This window comes from Salvelinus alpinus, chromosome 4 (assembly GCF_045679555.1).
Source record: "Salvelinus alpinus chromosome 4, SLU_Salpinus.1, whole genome shotgun sequence".
NCBI lineage: Eukaryota > Metazoa > Chordata > Actinopteri > Salmoniformes > Salmonidae > Salvelinus > Salvelinus alpinus.
Genome location: NC_092089.1, coordinates 83,354,874 through 83,368,623, shown reverse-complemented (window position 1 = coordinate 83,368,623; position 13,750 = coordinate 83,354,874). Strand labels below are relative to the sequence as shown.

The following is a 13,750-nucleotide window of genomic DNA, read 5'->3' as shown; positions in this document are numbered from 1 at the left end:
CTGCACTGTCAGAACTAGAAGCACAAGCATTTCGCTACACTCGCAATAACATCTGCTAACCATGTGTATGTGACCAATACAATTTGATTTGGTTCATTTTAGATTTTTTTTTAAATTGTCACTGGCCTACACACAATAACCCATAATGTCAAAGTGGAATTATATTTTTTTTAATGAAAAGTTGAAATGTCTTGAGTCAATAAGTATTCAACCACTTTGTTACACATTTGCTTAACAAGTCATATAATAGGGTTTAACAGAATTCTTGAATGACAACTAGATAACCCCACACATACAATTATCTCTAAGTCGAGCAGTGAATTTCAAACAAAGATTCAACCACAAAGACAGGTAGCTTTTCCAATGGCTCACAAAGGGCACCTATTGGTAACAAAAACAGATACTGAATAGCCATTTGAGCATGGTGAAGTTATTTATTACACTTTGGATGGTGTATCAATACAACCAGTCACTACAAAGACACAGGCGTCCCTCCTAACTCAGTTGCCGGAGAAGAATGAAACCGCTCAAGGACTTCACCATAAGGCCAATGGTGACTTTAAAACAGTTACAGAGTTTAATGGCAGTGATAGGACACAACTGAGGATGAATCAACAACATTGTAGTTACTCCACAATACTAACCTAAATGACAGAGTGAAAAGAACGAGTGTGGTTCTCAATCAGAGGCAGTTGTCTATCGTTGTCTCTGATTGAGAACCACATTTAGGTAGCCTGTTTGCCCACTTTGAGTTGTGGGTGATTATTTTCTGTTTAGTGTTTTTCGTCACCTTTCAGAACTGTTCGTTTGTCGTGTTGTTGTTTTGTTAAAGTGTTCATTTTATTAAAATAATGTATTATGAATACTTACCACGCTGCACCATGGTCCTCTTCTCCTTCTCCCGACGACGTTCGTTACAAATAGACCGTAAAGGCAATCATACTACTAACTATCACCCCTGGTGCTCAAAGAAATAACAAATATTATGGACACCTTGGAATTGACTGATATTTGTAGGCTTAAACAAAACTGGATCTTGTGAGATATACTTGGAGGAGGCTTAATCAAGCTAGCTGGATTTATTATTTTCTGGTATCCATTTCTATGGTGCCAAAAGTGGAAAAAAGTATTGATTTTAGGATTGAATGTGACAACTTATATCCCTCCAGATAACTATGACAGGCTTTCCACAAGGAAGGGAATATTGAACATTTTCTTCAGGATTTATTGACTGACAGTACTTTCTTAAAAAAACAAAGAAATTCATAAAATATTTTTCCTGCACAATATAGTTTCAGCGGATCTACTTATTGTATGGGATGCCTTTCAATGTGGCTTAGAGGCCACTCAATTCTGTTTTCATCCCCCCAAAAAAATCAGCAGAGAAATGACTTACAACAAACAGAAATAGAAAAACGAACATTACACATCAATGGATGTTGATGAATGTACTACTGAAACACTGAATAATCTAGACGCGAAAAGATCAGGATTCATTTATCTAAAAAACAGAGCAAATTGGATGGAGAATGGCCAAAAATTAGAAACGCAATCAAAAAAATATATATATATATGGAGAAATCCTTATCTCACCAAAAGAGATTTTGAATGAAGAAGTAAAATATTTTTAACAAATGTTCTCTCGTCAAGATCTTCCAAACTCACTTGACGATAGCTTTTGTGATTTCCTTCAAAAAAATCTGCGAAACAAAAAATATTGTGACGGCCTAATTACGCAGGACGAACTACAGTTAGCAATTGATTAATTTCAGACAGAGAAAACCTCTGGCCTCAATCCAATAAAGATACTGTACATCACTTTTTATGAACTACTGAAAGATCCACTACTATGATGTTTTAATTACTTGTTTGTACAGTATATATACTGAACAAAAATATAAACGCAACATGTATTTCCCATGTTTCATGAGCTGAAATAAAAAATCCCAGAAATGATACATTGTCTCAAATGTTGTTTGCATCCCTGTTAGTGAGCATTTCTCCTTTGACAAGATAATCCATCCACCTGACAGGTGTGGCATATCAAGAAGCTGATTAAACGGCATGATCATTATACAGGTGCACCTTGTATTGGGGACAATAAAAGGCCACTCTAAAATGGGCAGTGTTGTCACACAACACAATGCCACAGATGTCAAGTTTTGAGGGAGCGTGCAATTGCCATGCTGAGTGCAGGAATGTCCAGCTGAACTGTTGCCAGAGAATTTTATGTTGATTTCTCTACCATAAGGCGCCTCCAACATTGTTTTAGAAGCCTGCGTACTCACTAGACATGTCACCCATTGAGCATGTTTGGGATGAACTGGGTCGTCGTGTACGACAGCGTTTTCCAGCTCCCATCAATATAAATAAACTTCGCACCACCATTGGGGTCATGATAGGGGCTGCACCAAATGTTTGATGTATTATAATAATTGATTATGCTTATGTTGTATTAATAGAAGGGGAAGGGTTATAAGACCCCTCCCCCACTACATTTATAGGGTTCTAGACTACAGATTAACAATATGTATATACCTTATAAGGTTTTTAAATTGTTCCACAATCTTTTCTAAGTCTCTGCCTCTTATAAAGAAATGGTCTGAGAAATGGGTGAATTATTGTATGGGGTCTGTGAGAAAGCACTTCAAAGATCAACATAGAGCCCTGCAGGGGAGTAAATTTTGATTAAAATTGTTATGATTTATAGGTGCACATTTTGAGTGTTCCTTATTTGTTACGTAAATAAAACGGAGCACAGAAAAACGGAACCAAGTTTATCACCATACCTATTTATTGTGGCCGTTACAATGTTAGCGATAAAAATCTGATCCAGTGATAACATTAAACACAACCGTTGTAAATCAGTTTCCGCTCTCCTGCGCCTGACTTCTCTGCCGCCAGTAGCATCGCATTACAAAGACGTGCCGCTCTGATCTGTGCCACCTTAACTAGGTCTTTCCTTGCAGCACTCGACCACATGACTGGACAATAATCAAGATAAGACAAAACTAGAGCCTGCAGGACTTGCTTTATGGCAGTGTTGGAAAAAGTACCCAATTGTCATACTTGAGTAAAAGATAGCTTCAAAGAAAATTATTCAAGTAAAAGTGAAAGTCACTCAGTAAAAAACAATTTTAGTAAAAGTCTGAAAGTGTTAATTTTTTATATATTTAAGTATCAAAAGTAAATATAAGAGTATAAATCATTTCAAAGCAAAGGAGACGGCCACATTTTCTGGTGTTTTATTTATTTACAGATAGCCAGGGGCACGCTCCAAGTCTCAGGCATCATTTACAAACGAGGCATGTGTTTAGTGAGTCCATCAGATCAGAGGCAGTAGGGATGACCAGGGATGTTCTTTTGATAAGTGTATGAATTAGACAATTTTCCGGTCCTGCTTATCATTCAAAATGTAACGAGTACTTTTGAATGTTAGGGAAAATGTATGGAGTAAAAAGTAAGTAATTTTCTTTAGGAATGTAGTGAAGTAAAAGTAGTCAAAAATATTAATAGTAAAGTACAGATACCCCCAAAAATTACTTAAGTAGTACTTTAAAGCATTACTCCTTAAAACCTGTTTGGGATAGGGGGCAGCATTTTCACAATCGGGTGAAAAGCATTAAAATCTCATGAAGTGCTTAAATTACAACCAGGAGCACTAAGTATCAGCACTTCTCTTGAATCGATTTTCTGTGGATATTAATAGTTATGCTATTCTCAGAAATGTGTGAGAACAGAAATTATTAAGGTTGAGGGGATTTTGGTTGTAAAGAAAACATTGAGCTCTGTGGTTTGCCATAGTTTTGAAAAGTTTTCATAGGTAAAATAGTTTTTATTTTAAAATAAGGCAACTTAGACAAGCTTTACATTCATTTTGAATAAGGCAAACAGTTTTTAAAGGAATTATCTTCCTAACATTAAAATCCCTTTTCCCATATACTGTAGATTCCTTTCGGAGACAGCATTTTGTATACAGTAAGGCACACTGTTATTACAGGCATGAATACAACATTTTTCACTGCGGACAAACAAAGGACAGGAAGAGATCCACTTCATTTTGGATCACCACAGCGGGCGGGTGAATGTTGTCCGGAGAATAGTGGCAGGAAGTCATCTGCCAAACGTCGATGAGGACCAGAGGCAAGTCCCTGAATATTTCCCTGAGTGCCATGTCGAGCTGCCAGGAGAGCCAGTCGCTGCCATACACATCCTTGTAGCCCGTGTTGGCTGACTTGATCACTACCAGAGTAGTGGGAGATCGTCTTAGGAGAGACGCCACAGCCTTACGGATGACGACCAGACGGTGTGCGTACATAGCCAGTGGGTACGTGGTGAAATGAGCCCAGATGGTGAAGACGACTACAGAGTGTGCACCCCCTGCCAAACCCTCCACCTCCCTGGCGATGTAATGAAGGTCAGCCTAGGGGGTCTTGCTTGTCCGTATAGGTATCCCATGGGCCCGCCAGATGATACGGGTGTTATACTGGGTGTCGACTGCCTCAAAGGGGCCCGATTTGCTTGATGTGTGAAGGTTCAGGCGTTTCAATGCTGCAGAAGGATCATAAGTTTAATGCAAATATATGAATTCAGACAAAGAATGCTCTGGGATATGCATTTATTAAACAAAGAAGTTATAAAAGTTATTATTACACTTTTGCCAAATACCATGACTTACATGGGTGTCTTTGCATTCAACAATACCAGTTGTATAATTGCCTGGACAAAGCTTTATTAATGTAAACCCATTTGAATGCATGGACTTGACTACAAACATATTGACATAATAAACTGATTACAAACTATATCATACTTGGCAGAGTTTCCTCCAGGTAGTCGAACTACTGACGGAGAGTGGAGTCACCCATCATAAGGATCTGTTTGTCCTTCAGGCATCCAGATATCAGTTTAGCTGAGGGGAAGGATTTTGAGTCACACACCAGGGATGTCCAGTGATCCTGGAGGTAGAATCCAGCTGGTACTGAGGTGTGCAAACCAGGACGGCATTTTGTTTGTGATCCTAGAGACAGAAAAAATACTTTCAGGCCTATGTTAGAACAACATGGGGTTAATAGATAACAGTGGGTTAATAATTAATCATATGCGTTAGGCTAAAGCATGTGATTTATTTGAAATGTTTTTATATATCCTCATTTTGACATTCATTGTGATAATCCCACAACTAATCATGTGATTAATTAAAATATTTTTAGTATCAACATAAATAATTCAAATAATTGTTAAACAAGCTTTCACCTTGGAGTAATGTCGTCAAAACAAATTGTACTGGCAAATGACCTTGCATCACCTTGAAGCAACCATTATGTGCAATCATTGTAGCTATGTTTTTTTTTGTTTTTTTCTGAAAGTCAAAGCTGTGAGAAACACATACGGATGTCTCTGCAAAAGTCTTGTGAGTTACAGTCAATTAGCTAGGCCTATGTCAGACTTGGCTGTTGGTTCATAAGATAAGCAAAGGAGAAGTAATTTGGAACAACTTACGGATTTCATTGTCCTGTTGCTGGACATCGATAGCTGAATCGTCACCTGGTACAATAATGTTTGTCGAACTGCAGAAAAGAAGGAACTGTTAGTTTACAATTATTTTAAACGTTGTTAACAAGTAACCAAAAGTGTTTGAGTTTTTGTTCTTAGTACTTTTTACTACGTGGCTGCTGTGCCATATGTTTCAACATCTTTGCTGCAAGAAACTTTCATGTTTCACACCAGATATATATATATTATAATGGTTTCAATCACTAACGGTTGAATGTGGGCTGGTCTGACCTAATTCCAATAAGGGAAATTTCCCCCAAAATTACAATTTTGTGTTGTTGCTATAAGTATTTAGGTATTTCCTACACATTCCCATTTTATGTCACGCTTATCTGACTGTATAGCAGTGAGCAAAATAGGACGTACAATTTAATGACATCATAACATTGTATTCTTAAGATGACTAAAAGTTAATTCTGCATAGAGTTATTTTCGGCATTAAATGGGAAACCTTCCAAGCAAATCAAACTGTAATACATTACACATTACAAATTATCATTAACCTCTACAGGATTGATTGGTCCCACTCGAATCGCTTGAGCTAACATAGGCTAATGCAATTAGCATGAGGTTGAAAGTAACAAGAACATTTCCCAGGACATAGACATATCTGATATTGGCAGAAAGCTTAAATTCTTGTTAACCTCTCTAGGGTATGTGGGACGGTAGCGTCTCACCTCGTCAACAGCCAGTAAAACTGCAGGGCGCCAAATTCAAAACAACAGAAATCCCATAATTATAATTCCTCAAACATACATGTATTTTACACCATTTTAAAGATACACTTGTTGTAAATCCAGCCACGGTGTCCGATTTCAAAAAGGCTTTACGACGAAAGCAAACCATACGATTATGTTAGGTCAGAGCCAAGTCACAGGAAAAACACAGCCATTTTTCCAGCCAAAGAGAGGAGTCACAAAAAGCAGAAATATAGATAAAATGAATCACTAACGTTTGATGATCTTCATCAGATGACACTCATAGGACTTCATGTTACACAATACATGTATGTTTTGTTCGGTAAAGTTCATATTTATATCCAAAAATCGCAGTTTACGTTGGCGCGTTATGTTCAGTAGTTCCAAAACATCCGGTGATTTTGCAGAGAGCCACATCAATTTACAGAAATAGTCATCATAAATGTTGATGAAAATACAAGTGTCATACATGGAATTTTAGATCCACTTATCCTTAATGCAACCGCTGTATCAAATTTCAAAAAACTTTACGGAAAAAGCAAACCATGCAATAATCTGAGTACGGCGCTCAGACGACAAATCAACCCAAAGAGATATCCGCCATGTTGGAGTCAACAGAAGTCAGAAATAGCATTATAAATATTCACTTACCTTTGATGATCTTCATCAGAATGCACTCCCAGGAATCCCAGTTCCACAATAAATGTTTGTTTTGTTCGATAATGTCCATAATTTATGTCAAAATTCCTCCTTGTTGTTCGCGCGTTCAGTACACAATCTAAACTCACGACGCGCGGGCAGGTCCAGGCAAAAGTTCTGACGAAAAGTCATATTACAGTCCATAGAAACATGTCAAACGAAGTATAGAATCAATCTTTAGCATGATTTTAACATAAATCTTCAATAATGTTCCAACCGGAGAATTCCTTTGTCTTCAGAAATGCGATGTAACTCAAGCTAACTCTCACATGAACGCGCATGGTCAGCGCATGGTCAGCTCATGGCAGACCTTATTCAATCCCATCTCATTCACCCCCACCTCACAGTAGAAGCATCATACAAGGTTCTAAAGACTGTTGACATCTAGTGGAAGCCTTAGGAAGTGCAACATGACCCCATTTCCACTGTATCTTGGATAAGCAAAGAGTTGAAAAACTGAAAACCTCAGATATCCCACTTCCTGGTTGGATTGTTTCTCAGGTTTTTGCCTGCCATATGAGTTCTGTTATACTCACAGACATCATTCAAACAGTTTTAGAAACTTCAGTGTGTTTTCTATCCGAATCTACTATTAATATGCATATCCTATCATCTGGGCCTGAGTAGCAGGCAGTTTACTCTGGGCACGCTTTTCATCCGGATGTGAAAATACTGCCCCCTACCCCAAAGAAGTTAATCTAACCACACTGTCCAATTTACAGTAGCTATTACAGTGAAATAATGCCATGTCATTGTTTGCGGAGAGTGCAGTTATGAACTTCAAAAGTTATTAATAAACCAATTAGGCACATTTGGGCAGTCTTGATACAACATTTTGAACAGAAATGCAATGGTTAATTGGATCACTCTAAAACTTTGCACACACACTGCTGCCATCTAGTGACCAAAATCTAAATTGCTCCTAGGCTGGAATAATACACTATCGCCTTTCTTTTGCATTTCAAAGATGGTACAAAAAAAAAAAAACGTGCATGGTCTTTTCTTTGTATTATCTTTTACCAAATCTAATGTGTTATATTCTCCTACATTCATTTCACATTTCCACAAATTGCTAAATGTTTCCTTTAATGGTATCAAGAATATGCATATCCTTACTTCAGGTCCTGAGCTCATGACATTGGGTATGTCATTTTAGGCAAAACATTTTTTTTAAAGAGGCCGATCCTTAAGAGGTTTTTAACCAAAGGGCCTTGGTAACTACATTCCATTCACCTCATATCAGTCCACATACAGTAATACACTACCATTCAAAAGCTAATCCAAGTTTATCATTTTAAAAGGCTAATTGATCATTAGAAAACCCTTTTGCAATTATGTTATCACAGCTGAAAAAATGTTGTTCTGTTTAAAGAAGCAATAAAACTGGCCTTCTTTAGACTAGTTGAGTATCTGGAGCATCAGCATTTGTAGGTTCGATTACAGGCCCAAATGGCCAGAAACAAAGTACTTTCTTCTGAAACTCATCAGTCTTTTCATGTTCCGAGAAATTAAGGCTACTCCATGCGAGAAATTGCCAAGAAACTGAAGATCTCGTACAATGCTGTGTACTACTCCCTTCACAGAACAGCGCAAACTGTCTCTAACCAGAATAGAAAGAGGAGTGGGAGGCCCCGGTGCACAACAGAGCAAGAGGACAAGTACATAAGAGTGTCTAGTTTGAGAAACAGACACCTCACAAGTCTTCAACTGGCAGCGTCATTAAATAGTACCCGCAAAATACCAGTCTCAATGTCAACAGTGAAGAGGCGACTCCGGGATGCTGGCCTTCTAGGCAGAGTTGCAAATAAAAAGCCATATCTCAGACTGGCCAATAAAAATAAAACATTAAGATGGGCAAAAGAACAGAGACACTGGACAGAGGAAGTGTCACGCCCTGACCTTAGAGATCCTTATTTATTCTCTATGTTTGGTTAGGTCAGGGTGTGACTCGGTTGGGAAAATCTATGTTTTCTATTTCTTTGTTGTTTTGCCGTGTGTGGTTCCCAATCAGAGGCAGCTGTCTATCGTTGTCTCTGATTGGGGATCATATATAAGTTGTCATTTTCCGTTTGGGTTTTGTGGGGTGTTGTTTTCTGTTTAGGTTGTTTCCCTGACAGAACTGTGCGCTTTCGTTTTCTCCGTTTGTCATTTTGTTTGAGTGTTTTTGTGAACATTAAATTATGAACACTTTCCACGCTGCGCTTTGGTCTCATTCCGACGACGAACGTTACAGGAAGATTGTAAAAAAGTGTCATGGACAGACAAATCTGAGTCTGAGGTGTTCGGATCACAAAGAAGAACATTCGTGAGACGCAGAAAAAATGAAAAGATGCTGGAGGAGTGCTGGACGCCATCTGTCAAGCACTCCAAGCAATGTGATGGTCTGAGGGTGCTTTGGTGGAGGTAAAGTTGGAGATTTGTACAGGATTAAAGGGATCTTGAAGAAGGAAGGCTATCCCTCCATTTTGCAATGCCATGTCATACCCTGTGGACGGTGCTTATTTGGAGACAATTTCCTCCTACGACAGGACAATGACCCAAAACACAGCTCCAAACTATGCAAGAACTATTTATGGAAGAAGCAGTCAGCTGGTATTCTGTCTATAATGGAGTGGCCAGCACATCTCAACCCTATTGAGCTGTGCCCATCCAGCCAATCCAACTTGTGGGAGGTGTTTCAGGAAGCATGGGGTGAAATCTCTTCAGATTACCTCAAGAAATTGACAACTAGAATGCCAAAGGTTTGCAAGGCTGTAATTGCTGCAAATGGAGGATTCTTTGACATAAGCAAAGTTTGAAGGACACAATTATTATTTCAATTAAAAATCATTATTTATAACCTTGTCAACGTCTTGACTACATTTCCTATTCATTTTGCAACTCATTTCATGTATGTTTTCATGGAAAACAAGTACATTTCTAAGTGACCCCAAACGGTATTGTACAATGTAGTATCCTACTGGCTACATTGTACAATCTCACTAAAGAATGAATTGAAATGATCTACATTTGCTCTTTTTTAAAAGCGCTATAGAAGTTGAGCGTATTATTAATAATAAATATAGACCTACTATGTATTGTAGTTCACAGCTCAATTGAAAATGACCCCCAAAGCAACACACACTAATACTGTATCCTCCTTCCCACTGCTCCCTTCCACAGTGGGGCCACTCCTTAAAACCAGAGGAAGGCCTCTAAATGTCATAAAACATCATTCACTCTTGCAGGACATTCTACTACTGTTACCTCTTTCTGTTTGGCCTTGCCCTAGGGACCCTCACTGCCCAGCAAACCTTATTATCAGCACATCAGCTGATAATCCAATCTTGAATAAACAACAATTGTTTGGTCTGTCATGCCATACATTTTTCTTATAAATTAAAATATTTGCATTAAACCAATAAGGTTTTCTTTGAATAAGTCTTTTAGTTATTCTTCTTCATGCAATATAGCAATTTTTTGTCATTTGGGGGTATTTTGTTTGGGTTTAACATAAACTTCTGTAGTTTTGTCATACTGTTCTAATTTAGCAGTATTAATCCAAACTAGCCACGCCCTGCCCTTATGGGCGGTAAATCATCTGAATTAATACATTTGATTCAATGCAACATCATCTTTGAGGACTGACAGTGAAGAACCCACCACAGAATTTTCACCTCAATAACCTCCCTGCAAATATATATTTTTGTGTTTATTCTCTTTAGCTTTTTGGTCTGCATATGCCTCAGCTCTGCATGGTCTCAACTCTGTCCTAAATTTCCTGTGGTATCATGGCTTGAGTTCCATGTTCCATGTTATCCAATAGGACACCTAAGGCCAGCTAATTGTTTTTGGTCCTGGATGTGCATTGCACACATCTAAGCTTGGAGTGAAGGCTATATTTCGCCCTCTATGTGTTGACCGACTAATCTACCAGCTCAGTTTGTGGCTAACATAATTGTAATATGGATAGTATTGTGTATAATTGCATATAAACCCTGTGAGTCGTAGAAATTTGCACATACTGTGCCTTTAGAAAAAATTCACACCGTTTGACTTTTCCATATTTTGTTGTTTTACAGCCTGAATTTCAAATTTATTAAATTCAGATTTTTCATCACTGGCCTACACACAATTCCCCATAATATCAAAGTGAAATTATGTTTTTCAATTTTTTTACAAATGAGTTAAACAGAGAGCTAAAATGTCTTGATTCATTAAGTATTCAACCCCGTTGTTATGGCAAGTCTTAATAAGTTCAGGAGCAAAAATCCACTTAACAAGTCACATAATAAGTGGCCAACCCAATACCAACCTAATTGACAGAGTGAAAATAAGGAAGCCTGTACAGTATAATATAGTCCAAAACATTCATCCTGTTTGCAACAAGGTACTAAAGTAATACTGCAAAGCAATTAACGTTTTGTCCTGAATACAAAGTGTTATGTATAGGTAAAATCCAAAACAAAACATTACTGAGTACCACTCTCCATATTTTCAAGCATAGCGGTGGCTGCATCATGTTATGGTTATGCTCGTAATCATTAAGCCCTGGGAAGCAGTGGTGAAAAAAGTACCTAAATGTCATACTTGAGTAAAAGTAAAGATACCTTAATAGAAAATGACTCAAGTAAAAGTAAAATTCAACATGTAAAACCCTAATTGATTAAAAGTCTAAAAGTATTTTGGTTCAAATATACTTAAATATCAAAAGTAAATGTAATTGCTAAAATGAATTTAAGTATCAAAAGGTAAAGTATAAATCATTTAAATGAACTTATATTAAGCAAACCAGACGGCACCATTTTCTTGTTTTTTTTAATTTACGGATAGCCAGGGGCACACTCCAACACTGAGATATAATTTACAAATGAAGCATTTGTGTTTAGTGAGTCCGCCAGATCAGAGGCAATAGGGATGACCAGGGATGTTCTCTTGAGAAGTGCATGAATTTGACCTTTTTCCTGTCCTGCTAAGCATTCAAAATTTAAGGAGTACTTATGGGTGTCAGGGAAAATGTCTGGAGTAAAAAGCACATTATCTTCTTCAGGAATGTTGTGAAGTTAAAGTAACAGTTGTCAAAAACCTATATAGTAAATAAAACTGCTGGGGAGTCTTTAACAAAACAGAATGGAGCTAAGCACAGGAAAATCCTAGGGGAAAACATGGTTCAGTCTCCTTTCCAACAGACACTGGGAAATTCACCTTTCAGCAGGACAATAACGTAAAAATCAAGGCCAAATATATACTGGAGTTGCTTACCAAGAAGACAGTGAATGTTCCTGAGTGGCCGAGTTACAGTTTTGACTTAAATCTGCTTGAAAATCTATGGCAAGACTTGAAAAGGGTTGTCTAGCAATGTTCAACAACCAATTTGACAGAGCTTGAAGAATTAGAAAATAATAATGGGCAAATGTTGCACAATGCAGGTGTGGAAAGCTTACCCAGAACGCGTGTGAATCTTATGTAAATTATATTTCTGTATTTCATTTTCAATACATTTGCAAAAAGTCTAAAAACATGTTTCCACTATGTCATTATGGGGTATTTTGTGTAGATGGGTCAGAAAACAAATCCATTTAATCCATTTTCAATTCAAGCTGTAACAAAGAAATTTGGAATAAGTCAAGGAGTATGAATATTTTCTGAAGGTACTGTATCTACCTCTTAAGAAGGGTCGTCTCCACCTTGGAGAGTACTGCCTGGTAACCGCCCATGCTGTGGTAGGTCAAAGCATGGCAAGGCAGGGAAGATGGCCGACGACAGAACCAGGTCTCCCCAGTGACTGGCTCTCTGTACTCACAGCAACACTGTGACTCGTTCCCCACCAGCCTAGGACTTCTCTGGGCATTGCACATCGCCGTTTCCTGCTTGCCACCCTCCTCAAAGTAGCCTTGGAAGTAGACCTTATCTGGGTCCTGTTCCCTTTGCCTACACAGTACCTGCACGGCCTCGCTGGAGTGCACTAGCCGGATGGACACCTTGGCAGGTCCGGGCCAATGCAGGGCCAAGCGGGCAGTGTAGGTGCCATTAAAGTGGTCTGTTACAGCTCCATAAGTACTGGCCTTAAGTTCTGAGTTAAACAACTTGGCCTGAAAAAAGTCCCCTCCATAGGTTTTGATCCTGTTTTTAGTATCTCTAGCTATCAAAATCACATCTATAAACCCTCCAACTGTGTGGTTTGAATTGGGGTTGACAACAGAGAATGAGCACTTAGTGGGGTTTGTGGCCTCATCTGTGGATAAGAGGACAACAGGCGGTAATGACCATTGTAGCTCTGTGAGCAGAGATTCCCATTCCTCTTTACTTATTAAGGAGTCATTGGTTGGTGTAAATGTCCTGTTGGTGATTCCACTACAATGACTTGGGAAGCTAGTGTGGTTGTATTTGAGATGATTGGATGGTGACACATTCAGTAGGCACTGGTTGAATTGACATACCTAAAGTGAGACAAAGAAAGAATCTGTTTATCGCCAAACAAACTATTGACCTAAACACTATGTTGACTAAAGCCTAGAGGCACATAGAAAGTGTACCTTAATACCTCTTGAGCTTAGTATAGCTGTCTTACCCCATCAAAAGCCCAAACACAGTGCATTCGGAAAGTATTCAGACGTCTTGACCTTTTCCACATTTTGACAAGTTACAGCCTTATTCTAAAATTGATTAAATTGTTTTTTCCCCTCATCAATCTACACACACAATACCTCATAGTGACAAAGCAAAAACGGGTTTAGAAATTTTAGCAAATGTATTAAAATGTAAAACTGAAATATCACATTTACATAAGTATTCAGACGCTTTATACTCAGGACTTT

The 13,750-nt window shown here is 38.2% G+C and overlaps 1 pseudogene; it reads right to left on the bottom strand.

Annotated features, from left to right (window-relative positions):
• Positions 1 to 3,248: 3,248 nt before the first annotated feature.
• Positions 3,249 to 13,750, bottom strand: part of LOC139574561 (NXPE family member 3-like) — a 33,364-nt pseudogene continuing 22,862 nt past the window's right edge.